The sequence below is a fragment of the Rutidosis leptorrhynchoides genome, chromosome 5 (genome assembly GCF_046630445.1).
Source record: "Rutidosis leptorrhynchoides isolate AG116_Rl617_1_P2 chromosome 5, CSIRO_AGI_Rlap_v1, whole genome shotgun sequence".
NCBI classification, from domain to species: Eukaryota; Viridiplantae; Streptophyta; class Magnoliopsida; order Asterales; family Asteraceae; genus Rutidosis; species Rutidosis leptorrhynchoides.
The window spans coordinates 185,190,809-185,214,320 of NC_092337.1; the positions used below are offsets into that span (position 1 = coordinate 185,190,809).

General features: G+C 31.8%; 1 long non-coding RNA gene across 3 annotated transcripts; it reads left to right on the forward strand.

Annotated features, from left to right (window-relative positions):
- The first annotated feature begins 7,353 nt into the window (after positions 1-7,353).
- Positions 7,354-10,691, forward strand: LOC139850323 (uncharacterized). Of its 3 annotated transcripts, XR_011759994.1 has the most exons (4): positions 7,355-7,493; positions 9,551-9,569; positions 9,729-10,268; positions 10,395-10,691. It is a non-coding gene; the product is annotated as an uncharacterized lncRNA (long non-coding RNA). The 3 variants fall into 3 exon arrangements; XR_011759992.1 differs by lacking the exon at positions 9,551-9,569 and having other exon boundaries at positions 7,354-7,493; XR_011759993.1 differs by lacking the exon at positions 9,551-9,569 and having other exon boundaries at positions 7,354-7,493; positions 9,729-10,144.
- The last annotated feature ends 12,821 nt before the right edge of the window (positions 10,692-23,512 follow it).

The window sequence follows — 23,512 nt, forward strand, 5'->3', positions numbered from 1 at the left end:
GTCCCGTAACAATCTAAAAACCTCATTTCTTACCCCAATTACCGACTCCGTCACTTGTGGGAATGTTTTGTTTAATAGCTGTAGCCCGATGTTCTTTTTCTCACTTTGGTGAGAAGCGAACATTACTAACCCATAAGCATAGCATGCTTCTTTATGTTGCATGTTAGCCGCTTTTTCTAAATCATGAAGTCCTATATTCGGATACATTGAGTCAAAATAATTTCTTAACCCGTTGCGTAAAATAGCATTTGGGTTCCCCGCAATATATGCGTCAAAGTAAACACATCGTAACTTATGGGTTTCCCAATGTGATATCCCCCATCTTTCAAACGAAAGTCTCTTATAAACCAAGACATTCTTGGAACGTTCTTCGAATGTCTTACAAACTGATCTCGCCTTAAATAGTTGTGCCGAGGAATTCTGACCGACTCTAGACAAGATTTCATCAATCATGTCTCCGGGTAGGTCTCTTAAAATATTGGGTTGTCTATCCATTTTGCGTTTTTATACTGTAAAATAGACAAGAGTTAGATTCATACAAAAAAAAAATACTTATTAATACAAGCAATTTTTACATATATCATAAAGCATAAGCACACTATATTACATATATTACACCACATGAATACAACTATCTTATTCCGACTCGCTTGTTTCTTCTTCTTCGGTTTTGGTTCGTTTTGCCAAGTTTCTAGGAATATATGATTTTCCCCTAATACGAGCCGTCGTTATCCACATTGGTTTAGAAAAACCTGGTGGTTTAGAGGTTCCCGGGTCATTGTTACAACTTAAGGACTTCGGGGGTTGACGATACATATAAAGTTCATCGGGGTTGGAATTAGATTTCTCTATTTTTATGCCCTTTCCCTTATTATTTTCTTTTGCCTTTTTAAATTCAGTTGGGGTAATTTCTATAACATCATCGGAATTCTCGTCGGAATCCGATTCATCGGAGAATTGGTAATCCTCCCAATATTTTGCTTCCTTGGCGGAAACACCATTGACCATAATTAACCTTGGTCGGTTGGTTGAGGATTTTCTTTTACTTAACCGTTTTATTATTTCCCCCACCGGTTCTATTTCTTCATCCGGTTCCGATTCTTCTTCCGGTTCCGATTCTTCTTCCGGTTCCGATTCTTCTTCCGGTTCCGACTCTTCTTCCGGTTCCTCTTCGGGAACTTGTGAATCAGTCCACGAATCATTCCAATTTACATTTGACTCTTCATTATTATTAGGTAAGTCAATGGGACTTGTTCTAGAGGTAGACATCTATCACATAATATCAAACGCGTTAAGAGATTAATATATCACATAATATTCACATGTTAAAAATATATAGTTTCCAACAAAATTTGTTAAGCAATCATTTTTCAAGTAAACACGGTCGAAGTCCAGACTCACTAATGCATCCTAACAAACTCGATAAGACACACTAATGCAAAATTCTGGTTCTCTAAGACCAATGCTCGGATACCAACTGAAATGTCCCGTTCTTATTGATTAAAAACGTTCCATATTAATTGATTTCGTTGCGAGGTTTTGACCTCTATATGAGACATTTTTCAAAGACTGCATTCATTTTAAAACAAACTATAACCTTTATTTCATCAATAAAGGTTTAAAAAGTTTTACGTAGATTATCAAATAATGATAATCTAAAATATCCTGTTTACACACGACCATTACATAATGGTTTACAATACAAATATGTTACAACAAAATAAGTTTCTTGAATGCAGTTTTTACACAATATCATACAAGCATGGACTCCAAATCTCGTCCTTATTTAAGTATGTGACAGCGGAAGCTCTTAATAATCACCTGAGAATAAACATGCTTAAAACGTCAACAAAAATGTTGGTGAGTTATAGGTTTAACCTATATATATCAAATCATAATAATAGACCACAAGATTTCATATTTCAATACACATCCCATACATAGAGATAAAAAGCATTCATATGGTGAACACCTGGTAACCGACATTAACAAGATGCATATATAAGAATATCCCCATCATTCCGGGACACCCTTCGGATATGATATAAATTTCGAAGTACTAAAGCATCCGGTACTTTGGATGGGGTTTGTTAGGCCCAATAGATCTATCTTTAGGATTCGCGTCAATTAGGGTGTCTGTTCCCTAATTCTTAGATTACCAGACTTAATAAAAAGGGGCATATTCGATTTCGATAATTCAACCATAGAATGTAGTTTCACGTACTTGTGTCTATTTTGTAAATCATTTATAAAACCTGCATGTATTCTCATCCCAAAAATATTAGATTTTAAAAGTGGGACTATAACTCACTTTCACAGATTTTTACTTCGTCGGGAAGTAAGACTTGGCCACTGGTTGATTCACGAACCTATAACAATATATACATATATATCAAAGTATGTTCAAAATATATTTACAACACTTTTAATATATTTTGATGTTTTAAGTTTCTTAAGTCAGCTGTCCTCGTTAGTAACCTACAACTAGTTGTCCACAGTTAGATGTACAGAAATAAATCGATAAATATTATCTTGAATCAATCCACGACCCAGTGTATACGTATCTCAGTATTGATCACAACTCAAACTATATATATTTTGGAATCAACCTCAACCCTGTATAGCTAACTCCAACATTCACATATAGAGTGTCTATGGTTGTTCCGAAATATATATAGATGTGTCGACATGATAGGTCGAAACATTGTATACGTGTCTATGGTATCTCAAGATTACATAATATACAATACAAGTTGATTAAGTTATGGTTGGAATAGATTTGTTACCAATTTTCACGTAGCTAAAATGAGAAAAATTATCTAATCTTGTTTTACCCATAACTTCTTCATTTTAAATCCGTTTTGAGTGAATCAAATTGCTATGGTTTCATATTGAACTCTATTTTATGAATCTAAACAGAAAAAGTATAGGTTTATAGTCGGAAAAATAAGTTACAAGTCGTTTTTGTAAAGGTAGTCATTTCAGTCGAAAGAACGACGTCTAGATGACCATTTTAGAAAACATACTTCCACTTTGAGTTTAACCATAATTTTTGGATATAGTTTCATGTTCATAATAAAAATCATTTTCTCAGAATAACAACTTTTAAATCAAAGTTTATCATATTTTTTAATTAACTAACCCAAAACAGCCCGCGGTGTTACTACGACGGCGTAAATCCAGTTTTACGGTGTTTTTCGTGTTTTCAGGTTTTAAATCATTAAGTTAGCATATCATATAGATATAGAACATGTGTTTAGTTGATTTTAAAAGTCAAGTTAGAAGGATTAACTTTTGTTTGCGAACAAGTTTAGAATTAACTAAACTATGTTCTAGTGATTACAAGTTTAAACCTTTTAATAAGATAGCTTTATACGTATGAATCGAATGATGTTATGAACATCATTACTACCTTAATTTCCTTGGATAAACCTACTGGAAAAGAGAAAAATGGATCTAGCTTCAACGGATCCTTGGATGGCTCGAAGTTCTTGAAGCAGAATCATGACACGAAAACAAGTTCAAGTAAGATCATCACTTGAAATAAGATTGTTATAGTTATAGAAATTGAACCAAAGTTTGAATATGATTATTACCTTGTATTAGAATGATAACCTACTGTAAGAAACAAAGATTTCTTGAGGTTGGATGATCACCTTACAAGATTGGAAGTGAGCTAGCAAACTTGAAAGTATTCTTGATTTTATGTAACTAGAACTTGTAGAATATATGAAGAACACTTAGAACTTGAAGATAGAACTTGAGAGAGATCAATTAGATGAAGAAAATTGAAGAATGAAAGTGTTTGTAGGTGTTTTTGGTCGTTGGTGTATGGATTAGATATAAAGGATATGTAATTTTGTTTTCATGTAAATAAGTCATGAATGATTACTCATATTTTTGTAATTTTATGAGATATTTCATGCTAGTTGCCAAATGATGGTTCCCACATGTGTTAGGTGACTCACATGGGCTGCTAAGAGCTGATCATTGGAGTGTATATACCAATAGTACATACATCTAAAAGCTGTGTATTGTACGAGTACGAATACGGGTGCATACGAGTAGAATTGTTGATGAAACTGAACGAGGATGTAATTGTAAGAATTTTTGTTAAGTAGAAGTATTTTGATAAGTGTATTGAAGTCTTTCAAAAGTGTATAAATACATATTAAAATACTACATGTATATACATTTTAACTGAGTCGTTAAGTCATCGTTAGTCGTTACATGTAAGTGTTGTTTTTAAACCTTTAGGTTAACGGTCTTGTTAAATGTTGTTAACCCAATGTTTATAATATCAAATGAGATTTTAAATTATTATATTATCATGATATTATCATGTATGAATATCTCTTAATATGATATATATACATTAAATGTCTTTACAACGATAATCGTTACATATATGTCTCGTTTAAAAATCATTAAGTTAGTAGTCTTGTTTTTACATATGTAGTTCATTGTTAATATACTTAATGATATGTTTACTTATCATAGTATCATGTTAACTATATATATATCCATATATATGTCATCATATAGTTTTTACAAGTTTTAACGTTCGTGAATCACCGGTCAACTTGGGTGGTCAATTGTCTATATGAAACATATTTCAATTAATCAAGTCTTAACAAGTTTGATTGCTTAACATGTTGGAAACATTTAATCATGTAAATATCAATCTCAATTAATATCGGGTCACTACACATTGTAGCAGCATAAAATTGAGCACAGATAACCAATACCCTTTTAAATCAATTTATAATCCCTAACACCCTTAATACGCAGGAATAGCTTCGCTACTTTTGCCAGGAGGACGAACTGCACACAGTAGATTTGTCATCCCGTTAGAACTCTTGGAAAATAGCACCTGCGGCATAAAACAGAAGACGCACCTTGCAGACCTGATTCAGCAAGCAAGGTTGATAATATGGGACGAAGCGCCCATGACTCAACGATTTGCATTTGAGGCGTTAGATAAAACCTTGCGGGATATTTTAGGCGCAAAAGACAACGCAAACAGAGGCAGGCTCTTTGGAGGTATGCCTATTCTACTCGGAGGTGATTTCAGGCAAATTTTACCGGTGATACCAAAAGGTAAACGACAGGAAGTGATCCAGGCTTGCATTAACCGATCTGATCTATGGAACCATTGTCAGCTCCACAGATTGATGCGAATTATGCGGGTAAATGAATGCACTTTAGACGGTCACGTTGATACTCGAAAAAGGGAATTCAATAAATGGGTCCTCGCTATTGGTGACGGCAAAGTCCCCGCTTTATCCAAAGACGGGGAAGATGAACCAATATGGATACACATTCCAGGGGAGTTTATTGTTCAATCTGACAAGCCCCCCATTGACGCTATTGTAGACACCGTATTCCCAGATTTCATACGGAGACATAGAGACGAAGACTATTTGCGAGAAAGGGCAATTTTGACCCCAAGAAATGATGACGCCGACGAGATTAATAAACATATGTTTAAGAAGCTAGAATCTCAAACAATGACCTTTCAAAGCTCGGACGAAATTTGCAAAGGGTCAACTGACGCGCTTGAACAGCAACAATCATACCCGGTTGAATTTTTAAATAAACTTAATTTTCCCAGTGTCCCCCCTCACAAGTTGAAGCTAAAAATCGGACAACCAATAATGTTGCTACGCAATCTGAACCCCACACGGGGCATGTGCAATGGAACCCGACTTATCATAACGGACTTTCAAAAATTCGTAATTCAAGCTTGCATCATTACTGGCTCCCATATAGGCAACACGGTCATAATACCCAGAATAGTCCTCACATCCACCCAATCTAAGTGGCCTTTTGTCATGCAACGCATACAATTTCCCGTGAAACCATGTTACGCGATGACGATCAACAAAAGCCAGGGGCAATCACTCGAATTGGTGGGACTCTATTTGCCAAAGCCGGTCTTCAGTCACGGACAACTATACGTCGCAATGTCGAGAGTAACCAGCCCCGACGGACTGAAAATAGTCATGATCAACGAATCCAAAGACGGAATGCAGAACCATACGCGAAACGTGGTGTACAAGGAAATTTTCACAAACCTACAATAAATTATATCAAGGTACACCGTCTCTCAACCGATTCCCATATTTATGTCAGTTTTGTGTTTATTATAAAGTTATACCAAATTAGTGATATATGCCATGAACACATACTATTCCCCCCCCCCCTCCCCCCCCCCCCCCCCCCCCCCCCCCCCCCCCCTTAAAAGCATTTACCGTTTGTGGCAGCTTAAAAATTCACAGCTAGGTATTGTTCATACATGGTTTGATGCAAAAAAAAAAAAAAAAAAAAAAAAAAAAAAAAAAAAAACTTTATTTTTAACTATATTGACAGTTTTATAAACTAAATATGTCTACCAATAAGAGCCACCATATTTGTGTTATTAGCATCGCACTTTTAGCAATTGCGTACATGTTACATATTTATGTGTGTATGTGTCTTCGTAAATACAATGCAGTTTGTTTCAATTTATGCAGGAATAAGAGTGCCCCTGTACCAGTAGTTTTCTGCCTGCTTTAAATCCGCTATAACATTGACATTGGTAATCAAATTATCACCCCTGCAACATTTAGGTTTACAATAAAAGAATGTATACTCACTTTTCTATTTACATTGTCTCATACTGACATTGCAGACATCGTAGATAACCATCTTTAGCCTAACGTTGTACACATGAAAGAGGTCATTTTCGGCAGTCGTACAACACCACTTCTTCAGGTCAGAAGCCACAATATTTAAATGGTCGTCCCCCATTTTTAACAGTAAACGAGTTACTTTAATTGTGTTTCACATTTGATTCACAATATTTAGGCTGTTAAAGTGGAAGACAAGCTGGCACTGGTTGTAATCTCCTCACCACCAACGCATTCCTTCAGCGAACAATATTTGACACTATAAACATAGACATACTGAATTTTGTATTGATGCCTTCAAGCTGTTTGTAATTCTCAGTAATGTTTTGGTAATGTGAGAACAATAGATGCAGACTACACATCCTTTATTATTGGAAAAGCATGCTTTCATATGTATTGTACTATTTAACCTCCTCCAAGTCATTGACCGCAACCTACAATCTCCTTATGTCCGAAGCACAAACCGTATTACACTGAAATGAGTACCCTAACCGACCTACAAAAAAAACCGACGTTCACGTGCAACGCACGGACATTGACCACTAGTAGGATTAATTACGGAGTACTCCGTATTACAGTTTAATACAATTTTAAAAAAGTTAATTACCAATGTATTCGGAGCAGTTATCAGTTTTCCCATTATAATCTATCACACTGTTGCTATATACCCCAAACACTTTCTAGAAACCTCCCCTGCCTCAAAGTTTATCACCAATTTTTATTTTCTCCATCAGTTACAAACAAAATTTGTCCGGAGCAACATCTTCAACGATCTCATCCGATCTACATGCCATCATCACCGCTCGCACAAACCCGATTTAGGTATGTTTCTTTTTTCCCCCTGTTTTTGGGTGGAATTTAGAGGTCGATTTTAGGGTGTATCTTTTGATTTTCGAGTTGTGGTTAAGTTTTATGTTCTTTGTTTCATACTTTCTTTCGATTTTTAGTTATTAGCTGTAACATAAATTGCTGAAATTCATATGACTGTTGATATAGCTTAATATGCGGTGGATGTGTTTCAAGTGACCATCATTTTTGTTTGCCTTCATTTTTATTTGGATATTATGTGGTGATACTTATGATTTGCTTAGTGTTTGTTATTAACATGTTGTGTTTCCATTTTTTGACTGAAAATCAAATTTGTTGTGGCTGATTTTTCTTGCAAGAGGTAATGTATGTTGCTCTGTAGGTTATTTTTAGATAGTTTGTATGTTTATTGTGTTGCTTTCTTATTTGTTGCGTATGTGGGTGTACGTTTTTTTATCCTTTCTTTTGTGACATAAAGTCTTTGATAGTATAATCTCAACGATAAAGAGACAAAAAGGGGGTAATTATAGTGCTGATGTTTCTGGTGAACAATTGGGTACTGCTGATTTCGTTTTGATTGGCCCGTTGTTGTCATCTCAGAAAATGTCCAATAAGTACGTTACAACTATAAGAATATCGTATTTAGGTTCATAATGAACTACAATACATATACTAACTGAAGAAACGTATCATATTAGTTGCACAAGGGCCTTATTGGGTTAAGATGGAAATTTTGACCCATATACTAATTAGTTTCCACCTTTTGGGTTAAGGTGGAAATTTTGACCTATTTGAGTCATAAGGGCCTGTTTTAACCTATTTGAGTCATAAGGACCTATTTTGACCCATATGCGTAATTTTGGGAATTTGAAGTTACCAACAGGTCCAAATGTCCAATATATCCTTTTAGATTTGTGGTATGAAAAATGAAACCTTCAGGTCATCCGGATTGGATTTTGAGTCATCAACGATAAATTTTATAGTTTTTGGTGGAAGTGTCAAAATGACTCTCGGCCCAGGTTCGAGTCTAACAACTAACCTTGCCTTTCAAAAAAAAAAAAAAAAAAAAAAAAAAAAAAAAAAAAAATGACTCTCGGCCCATTTAGACGGACTTTTAAGTTAATAAAGGTTACATTTTGATGGAAATTAATAATTGGGAAAGAAAGTGTTCTCGACTACCTTCAAAATGATATATGCTACGTTTGGCTTTGTCGAGTTTAAACGTTTTTTTGGGTCGTTAAAAAGGGAATCTGCAACTGTTGGGTTGCTGATGTACAGGAACAGCAGAAGCTGTTGGCCAGTTTTTAAAACCATAACTTCAGAACTGTAACTCAGATTTTAATAAATAAGTAAGTTGTTTATAGAAAGTTGGGAGCAATTATTTATTATGATACATACTATTATGCATGGTTGTAAACATGTATGAATTTTATGCATGATTGTAAACATGTACGAATTTTGTTAGCGATGTTGGTTATTAGTTACTCTATTATTCTTGGTTGTAAGAGGTAGAGGTGCTACTGTAATAGCTTTTATGTTGCTTTATGAACAACTTAAGTTAAATTCTAAGTTAAATGTATATCTATTACTCTAATTACTCATCGTGTTGGTTCATATATTAGACCCTGGTAATAATAGCAACAACAATAGTGTTTTGCTACCGGTTTTATATGAGGAAGTCCCTAGAGAAAAATGAGTGGCAGGTAAGTTTAGTTCATTATCTTCTCTTTTTGTGTCCCAAATAGTTTTTTTTTTTTTTTTTTTTTTTTTTTTTTTTTTTTTTTTTTTTATACTGTATTTACTCCTCGGGAAGCCTACACTAATTTAATTATAGTGTACATTATTAAGTACTAATGTATAAAGTTGCGTATCAAATAAGACAATATTTACGTTTTCTAAAACTCTTGATACATGTTTCCTTAGTTGTGCGTATGTTGGTTTTAGTGTTTTGCTTTGACTATTTGCTTATACTTTGGTAGATACTAATATCGATTTACATATGCCTATATGGTTTTATAAAGCATATTGTTGACTAAATTAGTAATGTACATTTATTGTTGGTACATTGGCAGGCTAATCATCAACATTAAGGTTGCAAATCTTTTCATCCGAATATCTGATAATTGTTCCTTTAGTAACTTTGAGGAAGCTGTTTTTGCTTATTTCCCACATTTAGTAGAAGCTAATATATGATATATGTTTCTGTAAACCATGTGGTTTACTTAATTAATAGTTTCCTTTTACTGTTAGGCATTGCTAAGAGATCATAAAGGCGTACCAATATTCGCCGCGAAGCGCGGACCACATACCTAGTTTTTTACAATCAGCCGTAACCAAAAACAACTCCATCGCCAGCAGCAGTTACTCTGACCTGATAACCGTTTAATAATATCTTATATAAACGGGTTCAGCCCCTATTTAAAAATAACATAATTCTCAATTAACATCCGTTCCATTTAATACTTAATTTCATAATCACATGGAGTAAATCTTAACTCATTAGCTTACTGGATGGCTGGTTCTAAAGAAGTCTGCACTCCTTTCAATCTCTTGATATGCAACATGGACGAAAGTTGTAGAATTCGGGTAAAAGTTTGTGTCATATGGGTATAAACTTACTTCGGCAATCCAAAGGAGATTTCAACTGTCCAATGTCTTACTGTCATGTAAGTATGCACTCTTTATTTTTCTTGTGTATATTTGGGATCTATCTAGATTATGAGATAATGTCCGGATGACTATAAGGACGACCCACCCATGAATATTGAAGACGTCCGGACGATTATGAAGGTCAGTTTATTTGATCACTTTAATTCGTATAGAAGAAAACTTTATAAGCTATAACTATTATATTATAATAATGTATTACATACTTTCTAACTTTTGTTTACTGACCCAATAATGTCCAATTTGCAGCCAGTTGCCACGAACTGCAGTCGTGTTACTGCAAACTATGATTTCCAAGTCTTCTTGGCAGTCCTCAAATCAGTTGTTGCGTTTTCATTATTGAAAGTCGTCCTAAAATCAGTTGATGCCTTCTTTTTATCAGTGATCTATTGCTTCACTTATGATTGAATGCTTATTCATATTTAATGCCTTGGTTGTAATTGTTACCGGATGTCTCATATACAATTGTTATTTTGTGTATCGTATCAGACGAAGTATAAGCTCAAAAGTTGGATATTTGTTTGCAAGTAACAAACTCAAAAGTAAATTACCATTTCTTAAGACTCTTTTTATGATTAATGAAACTCAATGATCCCACTTATTCCCACCTATATTAGTGTATTGAAAACAGTATCGTTTGCAAGTTTGCAACAACAATGCACTTTCTAATACTCCGTAGTTAATTGCTTCACATCTTGAGTTTGCCTGTAAGAAGGAAACCTATATACTCACAGATTTCGTAGGAAAGTAATAATGTTGCAACCTTTTTGTGTGTGTGTGTGTGTGTGTGTGTTATCATTCATACGTGTTATGTGAAGTGAATTTTGTTATTAACGAGGATAATAAAAATCCGCGCTTTGCTGCGGAGTAATTTTGTTCGATTAACAGTCGATTAGTGAATGTTTAAAAAAACAGTTAACGATCGATTAACTAAATGTTAAAAAACAAAAAATGAAAAAGAAAGGAAAAAGGAAGTGGAAAAAAGTTACTCGTATAAAAAGATAGCTTTCGCTACGGCGTGTTAACGATAAGTTGATTTAAAATTAAACAATTAACGGTTAGTTAATTAAGTGTTTAAATCAATGAATAGAAAGAAGTGGCAAAAGTTGTAAAAATAATAATGAGAAAAAGTAATAAAAAAAACTCAATTACTAAAATACCCCCAAAGTTGGGGGTATTTACATGTTTGCCACCATGAATAGTACGCATGTTCATGGGATTTAGTATGTAGTTATAATTATAATATAACTAGTTTACGAACCCTCGCTTCGCACCGGGGGTTCGGTTTTCAATGTATTTTATTGCGTTTAGTTTGTAAAATTATTTCGTGGCTAACGATGATGTCGTTGAAGCGCAATTCGAGTCGAATTAAAAAGGTATACTCCGTAAAAGATTTAAATATTATTTTAAATTAACAATATATGTGCATCTCCGCGTTTCGCTATGGAGTTGTCGAATTTTAAAAATTTAACGCAAAATCAACGTGTATGAAAAGTACCTCAAATATTTAGCGTTTTTTAAAAAGCGTTTTTTAAAAAGCGTCCGTTTTGCGTATAGTTAGTGACATTGTGTTTCTAAAATTATTTCGAGTTTAACGATGGTGTCGGGAAAATTTAACTCGTTGCGAGCGAGAAGATATGACCCGTTGAATATTTGGGTAGAGTTTAGTTAAGATTTTTTTATGAAAATAGTTATTTAACACTTTACCCCCTGTTTGAGGGGCCGCTTTTAATTTTAGAACAAAGTTTGAGGATTTTTTTTTGGAAAAAAGAAAAAAAGGTGAAAACACAAAAAAAAGGTGAAAGGATGAAAGTGCCCCTAATTACTATTCACGATTTTTGTCTATTAGATAGTATATAAATATAAATATAATATAATTATAATTATAATATAATAATAACATAAAATGTTCATATTTAACATCATTTTTTTGTTTTCTTAGGCTAATTTTTTATTTTTATTTTTTAACGGCGAAAAAGGATAGTATATTGATCACCATCGTTACCTTCATCAAAATGATGAATGGAAACAATGCGAAATTGATACAATTGAGGATCGTTAACACGATCAGAAGACATACATTGAAAGACATACATTGCTAGCCACTACACCAAACAAAAGCTAGAAAAAAACAAGAATTAAAGACAAAGCATGTAAGGGTATTGATCCCACATATAGGATTGAAACCCGTAGCAAAACTTCAAATTGGTGGCCCAAAGAAATACTTTTAACTTGATGTTGCGGACTATGATCGAGCGACAAGTGAACTTCCCGTTGAATATAATGTCGTTTCTTGCTATCCAAATTGCCCAAATTGTTGCCGGACCGATCATTCTCCAAAACTTTGCGGCTTTAATCCCCATGCCATGGTACCAATCGAAAGAAAATAAGTCAATAGACCGGGGAACGATCCATATAATATTCCACCATCTAAAAAGATCCTACCAAATACGGGAAACCCACTTGCAATGCATAAGAAGGTGATCGATAGATTCGACTTCCAAAGAGCACCAAACGCATAAAGTCGAATGGGAAGAAGGTAGAATATGCCTCCGAGCCAACACGTCTCAAACGGGGATGCTTTTCTTAAACGCTAGCCAATGAAATAACATAATTTTTGAAGGAACGTTGTTACCCCAAATAACCTTAGGCCAAGCGGGATAAATTAATTCGCCCGAAAGAAACAGAGTGCGTAAGCCAGCAGCCACAGAATATGGCTCGCCCAAACAACTCGATCTTCGACAGCCTCGTTAAGTTTGAAAGGTGATATCAGACTAAGTAATTGTTCTGCTCGAAAAGAGTCATATCGAGAGAGAGGAAGGGGAAGGTACAACTCCCATCCAGTTTGAGCAATGATATGCCACTAACGGGCGGTTTTATTTGTGCGGTGTCGTTAAGTCGCAGGATGTCCGATTCGGTAGCACACAGTGTCTTCGTTTATTTATATTTTGCGGGGCCTAAATTTACTTTTACTTTCTAAGGTGTAGAAGGTATAAGTTAACCTAGTGTCGTATTTTATGCTGATTAACGAATTGAAGATCAAGTGGATAATTGTCTTTTAGTTAAATTACCTGGATAAAAGATAGTAGTTGATTTTAGCTAAAGGTCCTAAATGCAGAAAAGTAAATAAAGTGGAAGGATATCCGGAGTATGCAGATCAGGGAAATGTTGACCAAGATATCAGTATTGGGTTAGATAATGTAATTATGCTTATGTTAAGACTATGCTTGGAATGATGTAGATCTGGTTGGATGAGCCAATTACACAGACCTACTTATCTCTGACCTCTCGAAGTTCTCTTTGAGCAGTGAGAAGTATGTCACTTGGTAGTATAACTGAAGTGTAACAATACCTCGGAGGTTATCCTCAGTAGAGTACTAGGTTTATTAGTGAGTTAAGCTCTAATCCTAAACCTCGTTATCACTTTAGGTAACTGAATAACAACGTGCCGTGTTGATTGAACACTGATCACAAACGGAAGGAGTCCGTCGGTTTAAGTTGGCAAAACCTTAGGTGAAAACTAACAACCATTTCATCATACTAATGAGATCACAATAATTCAAATATTATACAGCATCACAGTTAATATAATGATAGTAAAGCAGATAGAAACCTAATGAATGTGACGACCCGGAAATTTCCGACCAAATTTAAACTTGATCTTTATAAGATTCTGACACGATAAGCAAAGTCTATTAAACCAAGTCCCAAAATGTTTGAACTATTTTTTATGAATGCATTTGATCTTTGACCATTCCCGACGATTCATGAACTATTGTGTGTAAATAAATATGTAACTATATATATACATATATAAATATAAGTGTATATATATATAATATTTGAGTGAATAAAAATACAATTAAATCAATTGAGTTAATTATGTAAAATATTACAAAAGATAAAAAGTTGTTATAAAAAAATATTGAGATATATATATATATATATATATATATATATATATATATATATATATATATATATATATATATATATATATATATATATATATATATATATATATATATATATATATATATATATATATACAATTTCTATGTATAATCATTATTATATTGTAAAACGTATAAATAATAAATATTTAATAAAAGTTAATTATACATAAGTAATAATACATATATATAACACAAGTACAAATATAATTGTTATAATAATATTGATGTTACTTTTGATATTAATACCAATACTAGTATTATTAATATTATTTACATATATAATCTATAGATACGGATTTGATATATAAATTGCTATAATATTATTATTATTACTAATATTATTGCTATTATTAATAACATTAGTATTATTATAATTAGTATTATTATTAATAATATTATTGTTATAAATTTATCATTATCATTAGTAATAATACTATTATCATTATTATTATATTATTATAAATTTGTATTATTATTTATTATAATTTATAATATTAAAAGTAGTATTATTATAGTTATATTATTAATAACATTATTATTACTTATTCCATTAAAATTCTTAATATTGTGACTTATTATTATTATTACTTGTATTATTAATAATAATAATAATAATAATAATAATAATAATAATAATATTATTATTATTATTATTATTATTATTATTATTATTATTATTATTATTATTATTATTATTATTATTATTATTATTATTTGTATTATTATTAATATAATTATAATTAAAAATTTATTTATAATAATTATAAAAGATCATACGCGTGATTAAAGAATCAAAATCAGTTTCCAATCTTTTTCAAACTGTTTGAATTTTTGTTTATTTCTCTCAATCGAATGCAATCCACTGATAAAATCCAAAATCAGTTAAAGATACCTTTCTCCTTTTTATTATTTTATTATTTCTGTACCTGGTTTATTATTCTGTCGACATTTAATTACTATAAAACTTGATTCCATTCAGTGTTAAATGTTATCTTTCGATCTAAACTATCAATTATCAATCACAATTACCCTTTTACAACTTTTGAATCGTTAAATTAAATCGAAATTTAAAGAAAACCCAGTAAAACTGCTCTGTTCTTGAATTCGATTTACATTGGCTTGATTTCAAAAGAAATTTCAAAATGTGTTAATGCTATATTGTTAGGAATCATCTGTGTAAACTTCCTCTAAAATATCAAGGTCCAATTCTTCCTAACAAAGTTAAATTTTGAAGTCAAAGTTCAATTGCAAAATGTCAAACGATCGTTCTATAATCAAATTGAAGTTATAGATGTTGTTTCTGTTAAAACTTTTGGTTTGTAATGTTTCAGTGAAGGATTTAAAAGGAAATTCGTATAATAATTCTAGTCTAAAAACATCCGAATTGTTTAATCAAATCTTGGGTTCTTCATGTTCATCGTGAAGAACAGATACCCATTTTTTATTTATTTTTTTATTTTTTCTTCGATCAAAATCACCTAGCCGGTTACTCATGATACAATTTCAAATTATAACTCAAACACATAATTAGTTGTTTTGGTGGATTTGCTACGGTCATTTGAATTTTGATGAGGAAGGAGAAGAACAGAAAGGATGACGGTTTAAATAAAAACATGATACGATTAATATCAGAAAAACTAATTGGATCAGCTGGTTAAGGGTGTTAGCGGTTAAGCGGGAGGTCACGGGTTCAAGTCCCGTCTGAGGCGTTTTATTTTTATAAAAGCTTTGAGGTAGTTTTATGTTTTAAAAAAAAAAAAATCATAATATTTATTGTTATTATTATTATGTTATTAATACTATTAATTATTGTTATTATTATTGTTATTGTTATTATTGATAGTATTATTATTAGTATTAAATATTATCGAAAATATCATTATCATGATCAATATTATTATTATTAGTTATTCTTATTTATCAATATAACTAACTGACAAAACACTGTTTTACTATTCATCAATAGTGCCCAAGGGTATTTTAGTCATTTCACTTTTTTTTTACCTCCCTCCTAACCAATCGTCGGTTGAAGCTTCTGGAGAATTCTTCATTTCTTCTTTCATCTTTTTTTACCCTACTAAGATATTTGTTTTCCATTTTTCCAGATGCTTCCTTCTCTCTAACCTAACTTCCTTCAATGTACCCATTTCCCTATACCACACCACCTACATGCTTCTACCTTCGGCTCAGTCATCATCTTCATCATCATCATCAACACACGATTGAATCCACGCCTCAATTATCATCATCGTCATCATCATCATCATCATCATCCACGCATCACCATCATCAACCACCATCATCATCGTCAACAACATCAGCCATCATCATCGTCATCGTCGTCATCGTCATCACCGTAACCACGCAATCAAACATCGCAACCAACACCCTACTCACCACCGCAAACAACACCACAACCACCAACACAACCACTACCGCAAGTCCGCAACCACCGTCGTAATTAACCCGATCGTCCTGTTCGACTGCGATGTAATCATTGGGTTTTTGCTTTTTTGGATTCGGTGGTTTTATTTTCAGGATTTCACAATTATTTAGAGGGAAGTTCTCAGCGATAAAGATGAAGTTGTTTTGAGGATGTCCGTTGAAAGTGTTTTCGATTTTTTTAGTACGTCGGTGTAATTGAAAGGTACTATTTAATTTTGATTACTGATTATTTTATGTATTAGTAGTTGTTTTTTATATGCTGATTATTTTTTTGTGTATGTGATACTTCAGTTTTCTTAGACTCTATTTTTTTTCTTTGATGCTCTGAGTTTCATTTGCTGATTATTATCTTATTGTTACACACACAATATTAGAAACTAACAATTTTAAGGTATCCCATGTTATTGTCTATCCAGAGAAGTTGAAAAACACCCAGACTAGAAAATTAGAAGGTATGTCACACTTTAGTTGGAGAAAGTTTTAGCATTTGTTTAGATGTGGTTTTGTCAAATATTGATTATGATGAATGATGGATAAGAAATAATGTGTGTTGGTTGAGCTGTAAACTAATGGTAATTTCTACTTTGGTGTTTTTTTCCTTCCAGAGAAAGAGAAAAAGGAACCCAAGAACAAATAATGAATCTGTTTCTTGAAGAATGTTTGCAAGGAAATGAAATGGAGATTGACAGGTATTCCTACTTTCCAGTTTTATAGTTGATGAGAAGGTATTAATGTTACTGATATTATACGCCTTATTTTCTCTAAGGTCCACTTTATTTTCTCTAAGGTCCACTTTGATGTTTAAAAAAGATGGTAAATTTAAATGACAATGAGTGTGCAACTTTTGAGTGACCCATTTTTCACTTACATATCAAATTAGACTACCATCGACTTTTGACACTATCAAACATCAAAAATTACACTATCAGCTTACTGACATTAAAAAGAAAAAAAAATAACTTTTTCTAAAATCCCTTTTTCCAACTTTTTTTCCATTAAATTTATAAACATACAATTAACCGATCACTAATCGATCAAAATCACTGACCGTTAACCGATCGAAAACACCCTGCAGCAAAGCGCGGGATGGGTTATAGTTTTTAGTTCGACTCAAGTTGCGCTTCAACGACATCATCGGTAGCCACGAAATAATTTTACAAACTAAACGCAATAAAATACATTGAAAACCGAACCCACGGCGCAACACGAGGGAGCACAACTAGTTATTACTAATATTACAATCATTATCATTATTAGTATTATCACTAAATATAAATATTATTATTATTATTATTATTATTATTATTATTATTATTATTATTATTATTATTATTATTATTATTGAAGTTGTTATTATTATTATTATTTGTTGTTTTTACAAGTATTATAACTATTATTATTAATATCATTATTAATATATGTATTATTATTATTATTATTAACATGTTTAGGATTATTATTAGTATCATTAATATGAAAACAATGAAATTTATTATTTTTTATTAGTATCATTTTTATAATTATTAGTATTATTATTATTATCATTATTAACCATATCATTATTATTATTAGTATTATCACTATTAATAAAGTTATTATTATTAGTAACTCACTAATGTCAAAACTTCATTTTCAACAAATAAATAACTTTGTATATAAAATGTATTTAGTACATATACTATAACTATAGTAATAATTCATATAACTATATATTAACATTATCTAGATAAATAATTGCATGTAATAAACTATTGATTTTCAAACATAATAATAAATATGTATATATACATACATGTATATATATGGATATATATATATATATATATATATTATAACAACTAAACGAATAGATATTAATCATTTTCAAATATATCTATACAAAATAAATATATATATAACATATAATTTAAGATATAATATAAGTATATGTTTTTAAATGGAATTTAATATAAATCCTATATAACTACAAATATATATATTTAATATATATTAATAAATAAAATTATGTGATTCCCATTATATGTTTTAATATATATATACAAATGATATAGGTTCGTGATTTCGAGGCCAACCCTGCATTGTTCAATATCGTCATATGTATTTTTACTACAAAATACAGTATTGTGAGTTCATTTGATTCCCTTTTACTCTTTATATTTTTGGGACTGAGAATACATGCGCTGATTTTACAACTGCTTTATTAGATGCTTTTGAAATATATTTTGAACTGCGAATACATGAGATGCTTTTATAAATGTTTGACGAGATAGACAGAAGTACTTAAAAACATTCTATGAATGAGTTATGAGTACACCGGATATCACCACTTTATAGTCTGGTAATCTAAGAATTGGGAAACTGAGCTCCTAATTGACGCGAATCCTAAAGATAGATCTATGGGCACTAACGAGCCCCAGTCAGAGAATTTGAACCGCTTTAGTACTTCGAAATAGTTATACAACCGCCAGCTATAAAAGATATGATCTGTTTATGAGGTATACACAACCATCATATTTAAAAGAGTGGCCTGATTGTATGCTTTTTGCATGACCGTGCGGAATGCCGGTATGCGGGGGATATTCTAGATGCATTTTGTTAAGGCCGATTACCAGGTGTTTGTAGTTCGTATGAATGATTTTTATCTCTATGCCGTGCGAAATGGCTGATATGAGATTATGTTTATGAAAGATATTAAAAATCGCGAGGCAACCTACGGGGGAGAAAAGGATATGAACCTACTCTGCTAAGCATTATGAAATATGGTTTCGTACACGAGACAGGTGTACTGTATTTAAATCTTATGGTCTATCAAAATGATGAATTTTATTGTTTACGGTAAACCTATGAACTCACCAACCTTTTGGTTGACACTTTAAAGCATGTTTATTCTCAGGTATGAAAGAAATCTTCCGCTGTGCATTTGCTCATTTTAGAGATATTACTTGGAGTCATTCATGACATATTTCAAAAGACGTTGCATTCGAGTCGTTGAGTTCATCAAGATTATTATTAAGTCAATTATAGTTGGATATATTATGAAATGGTATGCATGCCGTCAACCTTCGATGTAATGAAAGTTTGTCTTTTAAAAACGAATGCAATGTTTGTAAAATGTATCATATAGAAGTCAAGTACCTCGCGATGTAACCAAATGTAATGTATTCGTCCAGATAGATTAGGACGGGGCATATCAGTTGGTATCAGAGCAGTGTTCTTAGCGAACCAAGTCTTGCAATAGTGTGTCTAACTGATAGTTGCTTAGATGCATTAGTGAGTATGGACTTCGACCGTGTCTGCATGCTAAAAGTTTTGCTTACCATTTTGTGTCGAAAATTACCTGCTTATCATTCTTAGGGAATCATTTGCTTATCAGTCTTAGCCTAGACACATCTTACTTCATTGATGGCATGAATAGTGTATAGACAAGATTCATATCTTAGCGTATCAGTTACTATAAACTTTGCCTGACATATTCCGAAAATTCCTCCGTAATCTACGGAATCTTCTGTACTATACCTAAGTATTCTACGTAATTAGAATATTTTTTTTGACATCCGAAAATCATTTCATATCGAAAAATCCTTTATTCAATCGTACGAAATGAAACTCGTCATTAGTTAAAACTCCTCGGATTCCGATATGGATGTTCACCAAAGCTCCGAAAGCAGCGTCACCAGAATGAATCAATCAATCAGCCATCCCCAATTCATCTGATAGGTTCGTAGTCAATTTAATCAATGGAGACGCGAAGAAGGCGATCCCTTCCACCAACCGAATTCACCTCTTGGCGATGAACCTGAAGCACTTACTGGTGAACCTATCCGAAACACCATTTACAGCCTCATTTTCAGGGTAGCTCATCACGATTATATTTAATCCACAATTCTAAACCTTATTCATCCGCTCGTTCTGACCAACAATCATCTCGGAGTAATAGAAGAAGTCAACGAACTTCGCGCTCGAATAATCAATGTGGAGAATATGGTGCAAAACTTACCAGCTTCAGCAACATCACCGGTACCAACAGTACCACCAACAACCCAAGTTTCAACATCACATGCCTCAACATCTCATTCTGTACCTCGAGTATAATCATCGTTCTACATGACGTTCTACATCATTTATCTTCGTTCGACATGGCGATTATGTAATCTCTAATGTTTTAGAGATTATATATTCTTGTTCTAACGGTAATTCAGATGAGTTAATATCATATTAACTCATTAAATCCATGATTACATCTGAAGAAAGTATATATGCAAGTATATTTTCATAAAGATTGTAATTAAAAATTCTTTTGTACAAACAGTTAATGGTGAAAATATTTTAACGGGTAGGTAATACCTGAGGAATATTTAGATTTCACATTAATAAGTTACAGTGTACATTCTTCGAATCTGATTCAACAGTCATTCATTATCCTACTTACATCCACCGATATACGTATCCGTTCACCGCAGAATAACCATTTTCATACAATTTCATATTTGGATTTTGACTTATCAAAATTCAACAAGTGGCATAATGAAGAAAACATTTGACACAATAAAATTTGTTAGAAACAAACAAATTAACTATGAGAAATTCTGTTAAGAATTCACGCTAACAAAGTCCTAGCTAACTGTTCCTAGCTAACTGTTAATTCCTTATTATATTTATTTATCGCAATTTAATTATCACAATTTATTTATCGCAATTTAAATTCTCGCAATTTTATTTATTGTCATTTAATTTCTATTATTTATTTTACGCACTTTAAATATCGGGACACGTATACAAGGTTTTGACATATCATATTGACACATCTATATATATTATTTGGAATAACCATAGACACTCTATATGCAGTAATGTTCGAGTTAGCTATACAGGGTTGAGGTTAATTCTACAATAATATATATACTTTGAGTTGTGACCGAGTCTGAGACATGTATATAGTGGGTCACGAATACGTATTAATTAATTCAAATATTATATATTAAACTATATATGAATTATTGGATTACTAATTGTGGACTGCTAACTGTGGACTGCCAACATTAGACAATTAAAATGAATTAAAATATTGATTATAACATATGAAACTAAACAATTCTTCAAGTTTGCCACTTGATTTCATCTTAAACCTCATTTGTATCTTGACGATTACAATCTGCGATTCAAACCTTTCATAATTCTTGAAAACACTTCAATCGATAGGATGAACCAACCGCACTTCATTTACGAAAGAAGAGATTGATGCATATAGTTATGCACTTGAAAACACTAAGAACCTATGTAAACGTTTAACACGTGTCTGTACTAGCTCCTTTGGCATTGTTATTACGGTAAATAACATTTCAACTCTTTTTTAAATTAGCCAATTTTTGTAGTGACCCGAACTTTTCCATGTTTATATATATTAAATGAAATTGATATTTACATGATTAAGTGTTTCCAACATGTTAAGCAATCAAACTTGTTAAGACTTGATTAATTGAAATAGGTTTCATATAGACAATTGACCACCCAAGTTGACCGATGGTTCACGAACGTTAAAACTTGTAAAAACTATATGATGATATATATATGATTATATATATATATATATATATATATATATATATATATATATATATATATATATAGTTAAAATGATATTATGATAAGTAAGTATCTCATTAGGTATTTTAACTATGAGTTATATACATAAAATTGAGTTTATTGATTTAAGAAACTCGAAACGATATATATAACGATTATCGTTATAACAACGTCTTACTAAATACATATGAATCATATTAAGATATTGAAACACTATGTTTAATCATGATAAATGATAAGTAAACATATCATTATGTATATTAACAATGAACTACATATGTAAAAACAAGACTACTAACTTAAGGATTTCGAAACGAGACATATATGTAACGATTATCGTTGTAACGACATTTAAATGTGTATATATCATATTAAGATATATTAATATATCATAATATCATGATAACATAATAATTTAACATCTCATTAGATATAATAAACATTGGGTTAACAACATTTAACAAGATCGTTAACTTAAAGGTTTCAAATCAACATTTACATGTAACGACTAACGATGACTTAACGACTCAGTTAAAATGTATATACATGTAGCGTTTTAATATGTATTCATACACTTTTGAAAGACTTCAAGACACTTATCAAAATACTTCTACTTAACAAAAATGCTTACAATTACATCCTCGTTCAATTTCATCAACAATTCTACTCGTATGCACCCGTATTCGTACTCGTACAATACACAGCTTTTAGATGTATGTACTATTGGTATATACACTCCAATGATCAGCTCTTAGCAGCCCATGTGAGTCACCTAACACATGTGGGAACCATCATTTGGCAACTAGCATGAAATATCTCATAAAATTACAAAAATATTAGTAATCATTCATGACTTATTTACATGAAAACAAAATTACATATCCTTTATATCTAATCCATATACCAACGACCAAAAATACCTACAAACACTTTCATTCTTCAATTTTCTTCATCTAATTGATCTCTCTCAAGTTCCATCTTCAAGTTCTAAGTGTTCTTCATAAATTCTACAAGTTCTAGTTTCATAAAATCAAGAATACTTCCAAGTTTACTAGCTCACTTCCAATCTTGTAAAGTGATCATCCAATCTCAAGAAATCCTTGTTGTTTACAGTAAGATATCATTCCAAATCAAGGTAATACTCATATATAAACTTTGATTCAATTCCTATAACTATAACTATCTTAATTCGAATGATAATCTTACTTGAACTTGTTTTCGTATCATGATTCTACTTCAAGAACTTTCAAGCCATCCAAGATCCTTTGAAGCTAGATCATTTCTTGTCACTTTCAGTAGGTTTACATACTAAACTTGAGGTAGTAATGATGTTCATAACATCATTCAATTCATACATATAAAACTATCTTATTCGAAGATTTG